This window comes from Mustela lutreola, chromosome 13 (assembly GCF_030435805.1).
Source record: "Mustela lutreola isolate mMusLut2 chromosome 13, mMusLut2.pri, whole genome shotgun sequence".
NCBI lineage: Eukaryota > Metazoa > Chordata > Mammalia > Carnivora > Mustelidae > Mustela > Mustela lutreola.
The window spans coordinates 32,794,330-32,813,655 of record NC_081302.1 but is presented as its reverse complement, the minus strand read 5'-3'; positions in this window follow the sequence as shown (position 1 = coordinate 32,813,655).

Sequence of the window (19,326 nt, the reverse complement as noted above, 5' to 3'; positions counted from 1 at the left end):
TTAAAAGATGCTCCTTCAGTATGGCTCAGTTTGGCTCAGAGTCTAGTTCATCAAGTGACTCTTTTAATGGGCACTCATTATTTGGGATTATACATCTTCACAGAAACTGAGATGCTGGCTAGTGACTTTCTATATTTCATATTTTCTCACCATCATGCCAATGGCTATTATTTACAATATTTTTCCTGTCTATTTTCAAGTACGAAGACTAAAATAGGAGTGCCTGGGTAGCTCAGTAGGTTTGGTGTCTGCCTTTGGCTCAGATCATGATCCCAGAGTCCTGCAATGATGGCGGGCTCCCTGCTCAGCAGGAAGTCTGCTTCTCTCTCTGCCTCTGCCCCTTCCCTCTGCCCACGCTCTCTCTCTCTCTCTCTCCCACCCTCTCAAATAAATAAAATATTTTTAAAAAGGACCAAAATCTATTTCTATTAGGCACTATGTCTTCTAACTTTAAGCACTTTTTCTGACATCAATTATCAACTTAAATGATTTTTCATAACATACAGAATGGTCAGATCATCTTTACACTCAAGATCTAGTAAGAGATTTGAAAATTTTTAACTATTGATTCCACTCAAGAAAGTGCTAGAATGAACAAGCCATCACTGCCATGCAACATAAACTGTGTGGTAAATACATAAATAAAAAAATAATGTGATGAATACATCTTTAGTAATATAAGGGCATGAACTGAACAAAAGCCTCGGTCCCTGGAGAGCCAATGAATGACAAATGCACAGAACTAAAAGGGGCTCAATTACTTGATAGACTACATAATGACTGCAGTTATGTTTTATTTTATAACAAGTGAATGAGTCATTAAATACATGTATACCAATTTACATTTCATGATATGCTTACCGGAGAGAAATGGTTTAATAAATGTTTTATCCATGTAACTGACTCTCCCAATCACTACTCACAAAGGAAGATTTTATTTGTGGTCTAAAACCACATTCCAAACTTGCCTACCAATCCTTAACTTTGCTTTTATAATGTATTTCCCCGTTATTTATTCTCTTTAGCATATTTACTTCAAATCCCATTGACTATTTTCTATCCCACAAATTTTTCTAATGTAAAGTATATTTTTATTTTTACTGCTTTTAATGCCTCTGAAGTATTTCTGAATTTTAATTACTAACCTCTAGTCATAAGTGTCCTATTTAGGTTTGATTTGTCACTAGAAAAGCATGATCAGAGGGCTCTTTGGTAAATCTGCCATGCCTACTGGCACTGCCACCAAACTCACTGGAAATGTTGCCACTTGCGCTTACCGTCTTGCTCCTTCAAGTGTAGTTCTGGAACTAGAGGCATAGGCATCACCTGAGAGTTTGGTAGAAATGCAAACTGCCAGGCCTTGCCCAGATCTGCCGAATCAGAATTGCCATTTTAATGACATCACTGGATAACTTGTATACATATTAAAGTTCGAAAGGCAGGGTCTTAGAACATTTTTAAAGTGTCATTAAAAATCACTGACTACATGGTTTCAAGAGACACTTTTCAGTACATATTTTCAGTACATATTTAAATGTCCCTGCCCTTCTACTATCTGAGCTCTGAGAGAAGGACCAGACCTGACCAAGTAGCAAATTTATCCCTTGTCTCTATTTCCCTAAAGCCGCATCAAGCTGAATGATACTCGGATACTACTCTGTCTTTTGAGGCTTCTTCAAATGGCCGGTTATAATTCATTCAGGAAATAATCTCCAGGCTGTCATTTTGTTTCCCTTTTGATTGAGTGTTACTCTGCTTTTTATGTTTAACCTGTATTCACTCCAGCAGCATTTTATTTATGGCTGAACTAAGCTCCCATTCTCAGGACTACTTTTTTCCCCACTTGAAGTCAGCCAGTATGCAGTATGCAAATAGAAACATTCAAAACAGCAAGGTGGGGGTTATGCATAGCAGAAAAGAACTGGTGTTGGTGCATTGCTTTAGACCACGAGCCTTCTTTTAACTGTTGAATGGACAGCACTGCATACCATGGTTAGTTGCTGTTCTAGGAATAGATGCGTGTGTTCAGTAACTACAACTTCTATGAAATCGAAGGATCTCATCTGTCCATTATTCCAGTGACTGGCATGGTGCTTAGTACAGAGTACACATTCCAAAATAAATGAGGTAAAGAATATTCTTCTCTTTTCATTGTAAAATGCAAAAGATTAAAATATGCCATGTTAAGCAGAAGTAATAATTATTTTGAAGTTTATAATATGTGCAACCATAACAAACCCAAAGATCGTTCAATAGAACTAGCGCTTTATACCAAAGACAAAAACAAACACTTCTGAGGCAGAAAAATAAGCCTGAAAATAAGGGGGTGGAGAAACAGTAGTGCTAATTTCTTCTCCCTGACATTTAAACTCTGACTAACATTATAGGCAGGTACTGAGGTAAATTAAGCGTATGGAAATATCAAGTTTTATCTTTAAAAATGTAATTTCCTCTCATTCTCAAAAGTCACATTTGAGAATTGACATAGAATGTACTTCAAAACACAAGTGAGTCAGCAGATATCGAATAAAAACACCCACCAGCACTGATGTGGAGCTCAAAACCCCCAGCTAATAAACAAGGTTTAAAGGCCTTAATAGCCTCCAGCAGCTGGGAGAACATAAGGGGGCGGAAGAAAAATGCCTCCCCTTTCCCATAACCCTGTTCTCCAATAGTTTCCCATGCTGCCCACCCACTCAGTTAATTTACTAAAAGCTTACTTATATGGAGGACAGGAATAAGAACTCCCCAGTGCAATAAAACTCAGACAGTGATGAAATTAGAGGAATAAGCAGACTTTCAACAAGAGGTGTGTGACATTTTATACTTGTGAAAAGTCTTCAGCCAGGTAAAGGCACCATACTGCCTCTTATATTAGCCTTGATAGCAAACAGCTGGAGTGCAGCTAAATTCACACATCTCAAAGTGACAGCACTGGCTCTGGGCTACCTAGGCTGAGCCTTTCACAGCTGGAAAGAGTATAAACCAAGTATAAAATGTAGGTAGGATTCCTAAGAAATCCTTTGCTTTCATTCATTTTATCTCCCAAATATGCTCTGTCCCCAAAACAGATTATCCTAGTAGCCTGTCTAATCACCTCCAAGCGTCCACACAGATCCCAAAGACATCAGTATGTCTTTTACAGCCCATATTTCTACCGAAAATCCTGCCTAGGTAGTAGTATCTAAAAATACTCCCAAACCCTGTTGCTTTTTCTAAAGAGGCATTCTGAAGAGTGCTTCTGTGTAGAATTCCAGAAGGATGGTTTTACCTGTTCTGTTCATTAAGGTCAATTAACTTTATGTTCAACATCATTCACAATGCATATGTGCAATAAGTATGTTTGCAACTCACCCTGGAAAAGGTAGGACAGGAAAATAGTAACTTGTATTCAGATGGCACTTATTTTCTTTTATTGATATCAAAGGGATTAAGCAAAATGATCTAATTCCATGTTCTTATGTTCCTGTGAAATTAAAAAGGAAAAGTAACATTTTCCCTTTATTTTAATATAAGGAGGGTGTGAATGTGCTGTTTCCAATCATATCCCATAATCAGTTTTTTTTTTTAAGATTTTATTTATTTATTTGACAGACAGAGATCACAAGTAGCTAGAGCGGCAGCCAGAGAGAGAGGAGGAAGCAGGCTTTCTGCAGAGCAGAGAGCCCGATGCAGGACTCGATCCCAGGGCCCTGAGATCATGACCTGAGCCGAAGGCAGAGGCTTTAACCCACTGAGCCACCCAGGCGCCCCTTTTGTTTTGTGTTTTTATGCCATCTTCCCTGCTATGGGCTCATTTTCTCCCTATTCAAGCTAGTTCTGAAACTGCATCTTGTTTAAAAGGGTTTCTGTCTTTTATTCCCTTGACTCCTTGCAATTTCTTGGTATTTTGCCTTTTCTTTTTCTTTTTTGATTATTTGATGACCCTCCATTTCCCACACCCATTTCTGAGTCTCCATTTACTAAGAACTTCTGAGCACTTCCAGACTGTGGCACCTTTGCCCTCTGGCTAAATGCTGCTTACTACTCCACTAAGGGTCCGACCTTGAAATTCAACACGTGTTGCTAATGAGAAAAACCTGTTTTGTAAAAAGGAAGAAGAGCTTAAGGAAAGTTTTAAAAGGAGCCATGTAAACAGAGTGCTAGTTTTTGAGTAAACCATATTGCTTTAGCATCCTCTTTAAGAATTAGGACTTTAGTGAGTTTCAGGAGGGAATTATTGCCACAGCGAAAAGAAGGTATAATAGTGCTTAAGATCAAAGCTTTTCATTTTTAACCAGAGATAAAATAACCTAAACTTCCATTCAGTTAGTACCACTACATTTAGCTTTAGAAAATAGCATCCACGATATAGAGAATGGTCTATCTCTTACCTTCTCAGTTCTTTTAAGTGTGCGGCCCATTAATTATGCTGAAGTGCCTTCATGTAATAGTATATTACTTTTCCATTCAAGTAAGAGCACTGACTATCTACAAAATGCAGAGCCCACACAGCGGACTACCAGATAGTCTAGTCTTCAAGGAAGATTTTAGTCCTGTAAGGGGCAGGGGAGCCCACGGGGGAGGGAAGTGAAAGTGGGCAGCATTTTCTAGCTGGAGCTTGGTGATACACTAAGAGCTGTGTAATTATTTTTAACATATTTGTTAAACTTTTACTGGCCACTTGTTGTGTGTAGTCAAAGGATACATAAGTCAAAAAAAAAAGAGAGAGACGCTATCAAGCTATGATGATGATGACGATGATGGAAGTGGTGTTGGTGAAGATTTGGAACTTCTGCCTATCACAAAGTGGCATAGGTAAAGGGGAGCTAAGGCAATGTTATAGAAAGGTCACCAGTATTTAGATTGGATTAGAAGAAGGAAAGTTGGAGGCCCTATTTGGACGGTCCTGGTGCAAAGTAATAAAAGTGTAGGCTCAGAAAGTAGTCACAGAAGGGTGAAACAGATTGTACTCTTTTTCGAAACCAGAATATGTCTTTCAGTTTTTGAAAATAAAATGTCCAGCCATGCACCTAATATTGATGGGAGCTTAGGTAAGGAGTTTGGCTTGGACATATCTGAGCATGACTTGTGGTTCTGCCACATGGCTATGTACCACTGCGTAAGGTAACTTATCTCTTTAAGCCCCAATTTCCTCACCTGTAAATATAACTAGTTATATAATCACTTTCAGGACTAAAAATTACATAAAAGCTGTAGCACAGTGTCAGACATTTAGCAAGTTCTCAGAAATAGTAGCTCCTATCGGCGTCAGGCTATAGCTTTTATTCTGCGTTCTCTTTGTAATGTCGTGCACTAAGATGGAACAACAGGACTAGACGAGTCTGTCTACAAGAAGGCCTCATGTATCTGCTTGGGTTATTAGCCAGAGGATTTGGCATATGGTTAAAATCAATTATGGAGACAGCTGAAATGAATGGATAAGAGAGAGTGAAGATCTGGTCCCCAAATTCAGCTGCCTACAACCATGAAGCAGGTAAAATTGTGTGCAAATTGAGCAGGATGACACTGCAGTCTGATGGGACCTAAAGAATGTGTGCCATAACTCGTGGAAATCAATTTCTGCGTGTTTGCTGGCCAAATAAAACGTCTGTAGTGCCTAGGCCTATTGCTTTTTATAGAATGTAGTGGTTTAGAATAACTGTTTTGATTGTGACCCACAGGAAGATGGGGTTTTAATGGATCACAACAGCATATGTGCAGATACACCTAAAACAAAATTTTCCAAAACAAAATTTAAAACACATAAATCTTATTGATATTCTCTATTCCATTTGGGCCCATTCCATTTCACCCCATTTGTTTACATTCTTTTCTATCTTTTCCCATCCTATTCTATCTCATTCAAATGAAACCTTGGGCCAAATCTTCTAGACTCATTTTTCTAGCCAGTGGGTCACAACCCCCAGTTTATGAAACTCTCATTTATAATAGCAGTTTAAAATTTTTTGGTTGTACTCCTATCAGTAAACATTTTGAAATAAAAAGCATAGAGATATTAATTATTAATCTGTTAATTAAATGTTATGAAAGCTTTTTAATCTACTTAGATAAAAACAGAAGTAGAAGTTACATAATTTTCTCACAGCATCCTTTGGTGAGATCTATACCATGCTTTCTGTACCTGACCACTTCTGTGACTTTGAGCCAGTGAGCTAAATTCTCCAAGCATAGAATTTCTTATCTGTAAGCTGAGAATAGCAGTATCTATTTCATAGATTTGTTAGGATAATTTAATATTTTATTTAAAACAACACAGCACTTGACCTCGCCACAAGTAAATAATGTTATTTTTAAGTTAATATTAATTTAACAAACTTTTATTGACTACCTAATATCTGCCAGCCACTGAATGCAAAGATTGATAAAAGATAAGATATGATGTTGACAGTGATGATAAAGATAGAATATGAAAAGGAAGAGGAAAGAGACATTATAATCTAATAGGAAAGCCAACTTATATAAATGTTAGAGAACAAAACTGAATATAACATGTCTTCAGACATATTTAGCACTCTGCCCAACATCTCATGTGAAAAATATTTTGAGGAATTAATGGTTTTGGATATAAGTATGTAATCATTATTGAATGAATGAATGATTAAGGTTCAGGCCACCGCCCTGCCACCAAAAGAATGACATATCACAGACCCCTCATTATTGCCACTTGGCCATCAAAAATAAAAAATATGTGTGATTATTAAATTCTTAAATTTTTTAAAGAATTTATTTATTTATTTACCAGACAAAGAAAGAGAAAGAGCACAAGCCGGGGGAGCAGCAGGCAGAGGCAGAGGGAGAAACAGGCTCCCCGCTGAGCAAGAAGCCCAATGTGAGACTTCATCCCAAGCTGAAGGCAGACTCCCAACTAGCTGAGCCACCCAGGCAACCCTTCATAGAAATTTTTAAAATTAAAAATGCCACATTAAATATGCATCTCTAAAACAATGATTAAAAGAGAGAATCACAACTCTTTTTGTTTTGAACAGACTTTTTTTTTATCAAAATGTTATACAGAAGAAATCACTGCTATTAAACTTTTCTTCTTACTCAGTAATCAGAGAGCAAAGGCATGAAGCTACATAGCAGTTAAAGAAACTTAAAGTCATATATTAATAACCTAACAGTTTCTTCAGATAAATTGAAAATTAATTTAAATATTTTTATAGGTAAGTCAGTTATCAATCAACAAAGCTATTATATTACTAGTTCTTTTCACATAAATATTAAAGGACCACCTTTAAACATGTTCATTTTTTATCTTCTCCCTCAGCATTTCTTTTCTATTTCAAAGTCAATAGAAAATCTTCTTAAACAGGTCTCATGTTGTGGAGAAAGTAGAAATGGGTTTCAGATTTACTTTTTGATGCAGTAAATTATGTTTTATCATTCAGAGGATGCAACCTATAAGGTGACACATTGTAGCCAGATAGAGAAGTGACATTTTTCAATTGCTATTGGCTATAGTTCTATTTTTATTAACCCTCTTGCTGGTAAATCTAAATGCAAGCTCTATGGAATCAGATGTGAAATAATAACTTTCTTTAGTGCCATTCAGGTGATGGAGAATGATTTTCCATTTGTGGAAATATCATCTAGGAAATAACCTGCAATGGCAATTTGTCAAGAAAAGAAATCCATCACCAAACTTGATAATGCCAGTAAAGAGTGAGGTATGTGTGTAGTTTCACAGTTACCATTTGACCCTAGGTGTCCCCAAGATTATCAATCTTCCCACGCTTCTCCCACTCCTCCTGCATTCTCTCAGCCTCCTCTCACCCTCCACCAAAGGGGCTGGCAGCTGTGTTTCTTTATTCAGCAGGTGTAGGCCATGCAGTAGCTTTTGAAGCATGGTCCCAAATATTTTCCCATTCAATACAATAATCCTGTGGAGATGACAAGGTAGCATCATGATCTCTGTTCCATAAAAGAGGAAACTGATGCCATGACTGCTGACGTGCCTAACTCCCTGCATCTAGAAAGAGGCAAATATGTAGACACCCCTTTCTGGATCATTGCTCTTTAGAATACCCCAATGCTTATTGGGGCATTAGGGGAAAAAAATATAATGAAAGGAGTCCTAAAAGCCAAGAAACCTGAGACCATGAATACTGTTTCACCACTTTCTTATTACCCTCATTTTGTGTTTGTTTTTGAGTAAATCATTAATTTATTTCAGGAAGTGTATCAGTTACTTATTGCCACAATATTGCTGTGTAACAAGCCATCCCCCCAACTCAGTGGCTTAAAACAATAAGCATTTGTTATCACTCATGAGGTTCTCAATCAGCTGAGTGTTTCTTCTGGTCTCAGCTGGGCCTGCTGGTGCATCTACAGAATGCTGTGGACTGGGCAGGTGGCTCTGCACATCATACAGATGCTTTCTATGTTTGGGTGCTGACTGGACACAGATTGGTTGAGGAGAGTGTCAGGTGGGACACTGGCTTCTCCTCCATGTGGCCTCTCAGCATCCAGCAGATTAGTTGGTCTGACTGACAGAGTGATGACTGGATCCCAAGGAAGTGAGCAGAAGTACAGAAGACTTCCAGGTCAAGGTTCAGAAACAAAACACTGTTACTTTCATCACAATCCATTAGGCAAAGCCGATGAAAAAAGCAGCCAGTTTCAAAAGGCAGAAAAAGAGACTCTCCCCCTCAATAGGAGGAGCTGTAAAGTTAGAAGCATGAAGCAAGGCTACTGGGTGGGGAGTCACCGCGGCCACTTTTACAATCAATCTAATATGGAAACAATCCTTCATTGTGTCCAGTATACCAAGGGTTGGCGAGTACAAAAATGACTAATTTACGGTCCTTAATACGTAGGACTTTATAGTTTAGTAATAGAATCAAATATATCAAAAGATCAATATAGAGCAATACAAGTATAATAGACATTAAAACAAACAACAACAACAACAAAAAAAACCACAACACCTTGATCTACAAAGCCCAAGAATGTAAGACCTATGGGGCAGCCAGTGGCTCAGTCAGTTAAGCGTCTGACTCTTGATTTCAGCTCAGGTCATGATCTCAGATCAAGCCTGGCATTGGGCTCCATGCTAGGCATGAAACCTGCCTAAGATCCTCTCTCTCCCTCTGCCCCTCTGCTGCTTCTTGCATGTGCTCTCTCTCCAAAAAAAAAAATAAATAAATAAAAATAAAATAAGAGTATAAGACCTGTAATTTAATTTTTTTATAATCAAGTTTATGTCTTCAACCCTATTTTATTTTATTTTTTAAAAAGATTTTATTTATTTATTTGACAGAGAGTGATCACAAGTAGGCAGAGGGGCAGGCAGAGAGAGGAGGAGGCAGGCTCTCTGCTCAGCAGAGAGCCCGATTCAGGGCTCCATCCCAGGACCCTGGGATCGTGACCTGAGCTGAAGGCAGAGGCTTTAACCCACTGAGCCACCCAGGTGCCCCTTCAGTCCTATTTTAATCTATAGCCAGATTCAATCAATTCAGGTTAAAATTCTGATTTTCCTAAACCAATTCAGCATCTCTGTGAGGTGTGAGGTTCCTCTCTCCCCCTTGCCCTGGCATCAAGAGCTCAGAACTTGTCCTTAATGGTCTCTAATTGGTATCTCTGGAGATTGAGTATCCCTGTGGTCCTCATTTTAAATATACAGAGCCTTCTTCATTCCCTAAGGAGTTATTGCCTAAACTCAGTCAAATATGCATGACTATAATACAAATGTTAGAATATACAACTTAGTGACCCAGAAATTAAAGAGATAATAAGAAAGAATAAAGTAAATTTTATTTTGCACCAACATTTAATAGAAAATACTCAGGGACATGATAATTTTGATATAAGCACCATTCTAGAGTGAAGAATATATTTATTATTATTATTAATTATTAATAATCATTACTACTACTATTATTATTTTTTAAAGCCTACACAAAATTGAATATGAAAAGAGCACTGAGTCAGGAGTTGAAAGAATATTAATTCTAGCCCATATTTCATCATTAGTTAGCTACATGGCTCTAGCAGAGGGTTTCTGCTTCTCTGGCCTCAGTTTCTTCATTTCTTTATTGAGAAGTTGGACTGGAGGAATATTTCAATCCCCCTCAGCATTGAAATCCCACAGTTCTTAAGAAATTGAAAACAGCCATTTGTGATGTTAGGGAAAACAAAAGGGAAAGGGAAAGAATAAAAAAAAAATCAAGTAAGATAATATGTTTCAGGACATTGGTGGATGATTTATTAATCTAGCTAAGCTGACTGAATAATATATTTTAAAATTACATAGGGATATTTGTTCTGGAAAAAAATTTAGATCAGAATGCTATATACTTCATTACAGTAAAAATATCTTATTGCAAAGCAACATAGCTCTCTATAATTGTCTTAATTAATGATGTCCATCTCTACTTTGCTCCTCAATGTTAACTGTCAACACTAAAATATAGAAAGAAAGACACTTTTAGATTCCCTAATAAGCATAAATGCCAACGCATTCTACTTTGAAATATTATTATTTTATAATACAGTGAGTCATAAATCATTCCGAATAGAATTATAATTGTAAGCTTATTTCAATACTGATAACTGCTACTTATTGACCATATGATTAGTTTCTCAATTCTAATATTATACAGGTACTTCAAGAATATTTGGTAACCAGGAGGAGTCAAGATGGCGGAGAAGTAGCAAGCTGAGACTGCTTCAGCTAGCCGGAGATCAGCTAGATAGCTTATCTAAAGATTGCAAACACCTGAAAATCCATCGGCAGATCGAAGAGAAGAAGAACAGCAATTCTGGAAACAGAAAAACAACCACTTTCTGAAAGGTAGGACCGGCGGAGAAGTGAATCCAAAGCGACGGGAAGATAGACCCCGGGGGGAGGGGCCGGCTCCCGGCAAGCGGCGGAGCAACCGCGCACAAAATCAGGACTTTTAAAAGTCTGTTCCGCGGAGGGACATCGCTCCAGAGGCTAAACCGGAGCGAAGCCCACGCGGGGTCAGCGTGGCCTCAGGTCCCGCAGGGTCACAGAAGGATCGGGGGTGTCTGAGTGTCGCAGAGCTTGCGGGTATTGGAACGGGAAAGCCGGCTACAGAGACAGAGCCGACAGTAAGCTCGCAGCTCCGTGTTACCTTGAACCGGTCGCAGGCTCGGTGAGCTCGGAGCGCGGCCGGAGGTCAGGCAGACGGGAGTAACTGGGCGCTGTTCTCTGAGGGCGCACTGAGGAGTGGGGCCCTGGGCTCTCGGCTCCTCCGGGCCGGAGACCAGGAGGCCGCCATTTGTATTCCCGTCCTCTGGAACTCTACGGAAAGCGCTCAGGGAACAAAAGCTCCTGAAAGCAAACCCGAGCGGATTACTCACCCCGGCCCCGGGTAAGGGCGGTGTAATTCCGCCTGGGGCAAAGACACTTGAAAATCACTACAACAGGCCCCTCCCCCAGAAGATCAACAAGAAATCCAGCCGAGACCAAGCTCACCTACCAAGGAGTGCGGTTTCAATACCAAGGAGAGCAGCAGAATTCCAGAGGAGGAGAAAGCCAAGCACGGAACTCATGGCTTTTTTCCTGTGATTTTTTTTAGTCTTGCAGTTAATTTAATTTTTTCTTTTTCATTTTTTTTTTTTTTTCTCGCCTTCGGGTAAAATTTTTTTTTTTTTTTTAACTGTTACCTTTTTCTTTTTTAACGATTTTTTACTAGTTTATCTAATATATATATATATTTTTTTACATTTTTCTTAGGTGTTTTCTTTTTTTAAAAAAAAATTCTTTTCTTTTTTTTTTTTTTTTTTTTTTCTTTTTTCTTTCTTCCTTTTTGAACCTCTTTTTATCCCCTTTCTCCCCACTCACGATTTTGGATCTCTTCTAATTTGGCTAAAGCATATTTTCCTGGGGTTGTTGCCACCCTTTTAGTATTTTACTTGCCCCTTCATTTACTCTTATCTGGACAAAATGACAAGACGTAAAAATTCACCACAAAAAAAAGAACAAGAGGCAGTACCGAAGGCTAGGGACCTAATCAATACAGACATCGGTAATATGTCAGATCTAGAGTTCAGAATGACAATTCTCAAGGTTCTAGCCGGGCTCGAAAAAGGCATGGAAGATATTAGAGAAACCCTCTCGAGAGATATAAAAGCCCTTTCTGGAGAAATAAAAGAACTAAAATCTAACCAAGTTGAAATCAAAAAAGCTATTAATGAGGTGCAATCAAAAATGGAGGCTCTCACTGCTAGGATAAATGAGGCAGAAGAAAGAATTAGTGATATAGAAGACCAAATGACAGAGAATAAAGAAGCTGATCAAAAGAGGGACAAACAGCTACTGGACCACGAGGGGAGAATTCGAGAAATAAGTGACACCATAAGACGAAACAACATTAGAATAATTGGGATTCCAGAAGAAGAAGAAAGTGAGAGGGGAGCAGAAGGTATACTGGAGAGAATTATTGGGGAGAATTTCCCCAATATGGCAAAGGGAACAAGCATCAAAATTCAGGAGGTTCAGAGAATGCCCCTCAAAATAAATAAGAATAGGCCCACACCCCGTCACATAATAGTAAAATTTACAAGTCTCAATGACAAAGAGAAAATCCTGAAAGCAGCCCGGGAAAAGAAGTCTGTAACATACAATGGTAAAAATATTAGATTGGCAGCTGACTTATCCACAGAGACCTGGCAGGCCAGAAAGAGCTGGCATGATATTTTCAGAGCACTAAACGAGAAAAACATGCAGCCAAGAATACTATATCCAGCTAGGCTATCATTGAAAATAGAAGGAGAGATTAAAAGCTTCCAGGACAAACAACAACTGAAAGAATTTGCAAATACCAAACCAGCTCTACAGGAAATATTGAAAGGGGTCCTCTAAGCAAAGAGAGAGCCTACAAGTGGTAGATCAGAAAGGAACAGAGACCATATACAGTAACAGTCACCTTACAGGCAATACAATGGCACTAAATTCATATCTCTCAATACTTACCCTGAATGTGAATGGGCTAAATGCCCCTGTCAAAAGACACAGGGTATCAGAATGGATAAAAAAACAAAACCCATCTATATGTTGCCTCCAAGAAACACATTTTAAGCCCGAAGACACCTCCAGATTTAAAGTGAGGGGGTGGAAAAGAATTTACCATGCTAATGGACATCAGAAGAAAGCAGGAGTGGCAATCCTTATATCAGATCAATTAGATTTTAAGCCAAAGACTGTAATAAGAGATGAGGAAGGACACTATATCATACTCAAAGGGTCTGTCCAACAAGAAGATTTAACAATTTTAAATATCTATGCCCCCAACGTGGGAGCAGCCAACTATATAAACCAATTAATAACAAAATCAAAGAAACACATAAACAACAATACAATAATAGTAGGGGACTTTAATATTCCCCTCACTGAAATGGACAGGTCATCCAAGCAAAAGATCAGCAAGGAAATAAAGGCCTTAAATGACACACTGGACCAGATGGACATCACAGATATATTCAGAATATTTCATCCCAAAGCAACAGAATACACATTCTTCTCTAGTGCACATGGTACATTCTCCAGAATAGATCACATCCTCGGTCCTAAATCAGGACTCAACCGGTATCAAAAGATTGGGATCATTCCCTGCATATTTTCAGACCACAATGCTCTAAAGCTAGAACTCAACCACAAAAGGAAGTTTGGAAAGAACCCAAATACATGGAGACTAAAGAGTATCCTTCTAAAGAATGAATGGGTCAACCGGGAAATTAAAGAAGAATTGAAAAAAATCATGGAAACAAATGATAATGAAAATACAACGGTTCAAAATCTGTGGGACACAACAAAGGCAGTCCTGAGAGGAAAATATATAGCGGTACAAGCCTTTCTCAAGAAACAAGAAAGGTCTCAGGTACACAACCTAACCCTACACCTAAAGGAGCTGGAGAAGGAACAAGAAAGAAACCCTAAGCCCAGCAGGAGAAGAGAAATCATAAAGATCAGAGCAGAAATCAATGAAATAGAAACCAAAAAAACAATAGAACAAATCAACGAAACTAGGAGCTGGTTCTTTGAAAGAATTAATAAAATTGATAAACCCCTGGCCCGACTTATCAAAAAGAAAAGAGAAAGGACCCAAATAAATAAAATCATGAATGAAAGAGGAGAGATCACAACTAACACCAAGGAAATACAAACTATTATAAGAACATACTATGAGCAACTCTACGGCAATAAATTTGACAATCTGGAAGAAATGGATGCATTCCTAGAAACATATAAACTACCACAACTGAACCATGAAGAAATAGAAAGCCTGAACAGACCCATAACCAGTAAGGAGATTGAAACAGTCATTAAAAATCTCCAAACAAACAAAAGCCCAGGGCCAGACGGCTTCCCGGGGGAATTCTACCAAACATTTAAAGAAGAACTAATTCCTATTCTCCTGAAACTGTTCCAAAAAATAGAAATGGAAGGAAAACTTCCAAACTCATTTTATGAGGCCAGCATCACCTTGATCCCAAAACCAGACAAGGATCCCACCAAAAAAGAGAGCTATAGACCGATATCCTTGATGAACACAGATGCGAAAATACTCAACAAAATACTAGCCAATCGGATTCAACAGTACATTAAAAAGATTATTCACCACGACCAAGTGGGATTTATTCCAGGGCTGCAAGGTTGGTTCAACATCCGCAAATCAGTCAATGTGATACAACACATCAATAAAAGTAAGAACAAGAACCATATGATACTCTCAATAGATGCTGAAAAAGCATTTGACAAAGTACAACATCCCTTCCTGATCAAAACTCTTCAAAGTGTAGGGATAGAGGGCACATACCTCAATATCATCAAAGCCATCTATGAAAAACCCACCGCAAATATCATTCTCAATGGAGAAAAACTGAAAGCTTTTCCGCTAAGGTCAGGAACACGGCAGGGATGTCCATTATCACCACTGCTATTCAACATCGTACTAGAGGTCCTAGCCTCAGCAATCAGACAACAAAAGGAAATTAAAGGCATCCAAATCGGCAAAGAAGAAGTCAAATTATCACTCTTCGCAGATGATATGATACTATATGTGGAAAACCCAAAAGACTCCACTCCAAAACTGCTAGAACTTATACAGGAATTCAGTAAAGTGTCAGGATATAAAATCAATGCACAGAAATCAGTTGCATTTCTCTACACCAACAGCAAGACAGAAGAAAGAGATATTAAGGAGTCAATCCCATTTACAATTGCATCCAAAACCATAAGATACCTAGGAATAAACCTAACCAAAGAGACACAGAATCTATACTCAGAAAACTATAAAGTACTCATGAAAGAAATTGAGGAAGACACAAAGAAATGGAAAAATGTTCCATGCTCCTGGATTGGAAGAATAAATATTGTGAAAATGTCTATGCTACCTAAAGCAATCTACACATTTAATGCAATTCCTATCAAAGTACCATCCATCTTTTTCAAAGAAATGGAACAAATAATTCTAAAATTTATATGGAACCAGAAAAGACCTCGAATAGCCAAAGGGATATTGAAAAAGAAAGCCAACGTTGGTGGCATCACAATTCCGGACTTCAAGCTCTATTACAAAGCTGTCATCATCAAGACAGCATGGTACTGGCACAAAAACAGACACATAGATCAATGGAACAGAATAGAGAGCCCAGAAATAGACCCTCAACTCTATGGTCAACTAATCTTCGACAAAGCAGGAAAGAATGTCCAATGGAAAAAAGACAGCCTTTTCAATAAATGGTGCTGGGAAAATTGGACAGCCACATGCAGAAAAATGAAATTGGACCATTTCCTTACACCACACACAAAAATAGACTCAAAATGGATGAAGGACCTCAATGTACGAAAGGAATCCATCAAAATCCTTGAGGAGAACGCGGGCAGCAACCTCTTCGACCTCTGCCGCAGCAACATCTTCCTAGGAACAACGCAAAAGGCAAGGGAAGCAAGGGAAAAAATGAACTACTGGGATTTCATCAAGATCAAAAGCTTTTGCACAGCAAAGGAAACAGTTAACAAAATCAAAAGACAACTGACAGAATGGGAGAAGATATTTGCAAACGACATATCAGATAAAGGACTAGTGTCCAGAATCTATAAAGAACTTAGCAAACTCAACACCCAAAGAACAAATAATCCAATCAAGAAATGGGCAGAAGACATGAACAGACATTTCTGCAAAGAAGACATCCAGATGGCCAACAGACACATGAAAAAGTGCTCCATATCACTTGGCATCAGGGAAATACAAATCAAAACCACAATGAGATATCACCTCACACCAGTCAGAATGGCTAAAATCAACAAGTCAGGAAATGACAGATGCTGGCGAGGATGCGGAGAAAGGGGAACCCTCCTACACTGTTGGTGGGAATGCAAGCTGGTGCAGCCACTCTGGAAAACAGCATGGAGGTTCCTCAAAATGTTGAAAATAGAACTGCCCTATGACCCAGCAATTGCACTATTGGGTATTTACCCTAAAGATACAAATGTAGTGATCCAAAGGGACACATGCACCCGAATGTTTATAGCAGCAATGTCCACAATAGCCAAACTATGGAAAGAACCTAGATGTCCATCAACAGATGAATGGATCAAGAAGATGTGGTATATATACACAATGGAATACTATGCAGCCATCAAAAGAAATGAAATCTTGCCATTTGCAACAACATGGATGGAACTAGAGCGTATCATGCTTAGCGAAATAAGTCAAGCAGAGAAAGACAACTATCATATGATCTCCCTGATATGAGGAAGTGGTGATGCAACATGGAGGCTTAAGTGGGTAGAAGAATAAATGAAACAAGATGGGATTGGGAGGGAGACAAACCATAAGTGACTCTTAATCTCACAAAACAAACTGAGGGTTGCCGGGGGGAGGGGGTTGGGGAGAAGGGGGTGGGATTATGGACATTGGGGAGGGTATGTGATTTGGTGAGTGCTGTGAAGTGTGTAAACCTGGTGATTCACAGACCTGGGGATAAAAATATATGTATATAAAAAATATATGTTTATAAAAAAAAAAAAAAAAAAAAAAAAAAAAAAAAAAAAAAAAAAAAAAAAAAAAAAAAAGAAAGAAAGAAGCCAGACACAAAGATCAAATATTATAGGATTCGGTTTATATGGAATTTCTAGAATGTATAAAGCCATAAAAATGAAATCAAATGGATATTAATGGTTGCCAGAGGCTGGGGAGAGAATAAAGAGAAACTGCTTACTGAAAAAAAAAAAAAAAAAAAAAAAAAAAAAGAATATTTGGTAACCATAATTAACAATGATCCAAATGAATTAGACTGTGATTAATGCTGATTTAATGTAATCATAAGCAAATAAAATTTCTAGGTAAACTTGGCAGAAAAGGCTTTGGGCAGAGGACATCAAATATTATTGAAACTGATGTGAGTTCTCTGCTTATCTTGCTATACAACCTATAATCTCATGTTGAAAAGCATTAGCTGTAGGTTGCTGTTATAACTGTACCTTGGAAACAAGACTATTGTTTATGCTCTAGTTGTCAATTGCTAAATCACACTACCCCATCCCTTTGAGACTGACTGCTTTCAAATATCTATGGTACATTTTATTTAGTCTATTGCCAGTATCAACCCGCATAAAAATATACATATAAAAAGGTATAAAAGCTAATTATCAGACATAGTTCTTACGGACCAGTTTTGTAAAGATACTAATTGTCTAGTAGAGGATAGGGAAGGTCAAGTACCTTTTACTCTTTCATACTTTGAGAAAACTAATAATCTAGCAAATTGATGGTGGAATTGGAGGGATATGCTCAGAGGTGATTCGTCAAATATAAAAGATGCAGACATAACCTCCTTCTTCCCCCACTCCTCTAGCCTCATCCGCTGCCCACTGGTCACTATTTGGAAAGGGGTTAGATATCACCATGCTCTTGGCAGACATTTAGTAAGTGTTGGACAATGATGAACTAAATCTTAACAACTGATGTTATAAAAGTTACTACCCTCCCCCAGTAAAACAAAACACAACACTGAACGTTACCTTGTTCTAATTTTAAGAAGTTATTTAGACAACCCTGCCACTTGTCTTCTTTTTACTGCTTTTCTCACACTTCCTTCTTTATCCCCCTTAGTAATTTAGGCTAGTCTGTAATGGCCTCAGGTGTTTGAGTCTGTCGGGACCGTCAGCCACTGCAAGCCTGCTGTAGTGTAAACGACAAATAGGAGTTTTTGAGTACAAGAGGGGGGACTCTATTAGTAAAACAGTATAGCATCCTCCCAAGTTTCCACTGACGGGGACCCCACCACCAGGTTGAAGTGGTCCAACAGAGCTGACTCCTTTCCCTAAAAAAATGTCCTAAAAGCTAAAATGGGTAGAGCTGGAATGGTAGCCCATCTTTATGTACCTGGTAATATGGAAACTACCCTTGCACAAATGCATTTTTTTAAGGTAATGTCCTCTGAGGGGCCAGTTCAAAGTCTCCAGGCTGTGAAAGTAAGCAGATTGCCTCTGTCTCTTGCATCTCTCCAAAGACCTAAAGCCATATGGTCTGATGAAAGTGAAAGTGCTCTTAAGCAGAGGTAGGTTAAATAAACCAGAGCAAATCCATATAATGTATTATAATGCAACTATAAAAATTCATGAGGTAGAAGAATATGTATTGGCATGGGAGATAGTTAATGATACAAAAAGTGTTGATTCATGATGTAATATTTTTATAAAAACTCAAACAGGTATGTCATCAATTTATCCTATATATTGATCATCAGTTATTCCAGTATAAGAAATATTAAATATAGATCTTAGAATTAAGGTAATATTATCTGTGTGGTCTACACTTAATGCTACATATTACACTGTAATGTAGTTTGTATTATGTGCCAAATTGTTTACTTTATATATATATTTTTTAATTTTTTAAATTTATTTTTTATTTTTAGCATAACAGTATTTATTATTTTTGCACCACACCCAGTGCTCCATGAAATCCGTGCCCTCTATAACACCCACCACCTGGTACCCCGACCTCCCACCCCCCACCCCTTCAAAACCTTTAGATTGTTTATCAGAGTCCATAGTCTCTCATGGTTCACCTCCCCTTCCAATTTACCCCAACTCCCTTCTCCTCTCTATCTCCCCATGTCCTCCATGCTATTTGTTACGCTCCACAAATAAGTGAAACCATATGGTAATTGACTCTCTCTGCTTGACTTATTTCACTCAGCATAATCTCTTCCAGTCCCGTCCATGTTGCTCAAAAGTTGGGTATTCATCCTTTCTGATGGAGGCATAATACTCCGTAGTGTATATGGACCACATCTTCCTTATCCATTCGTCCGTTGAAGGGCATCTTAGTTCTTTCCACAGTT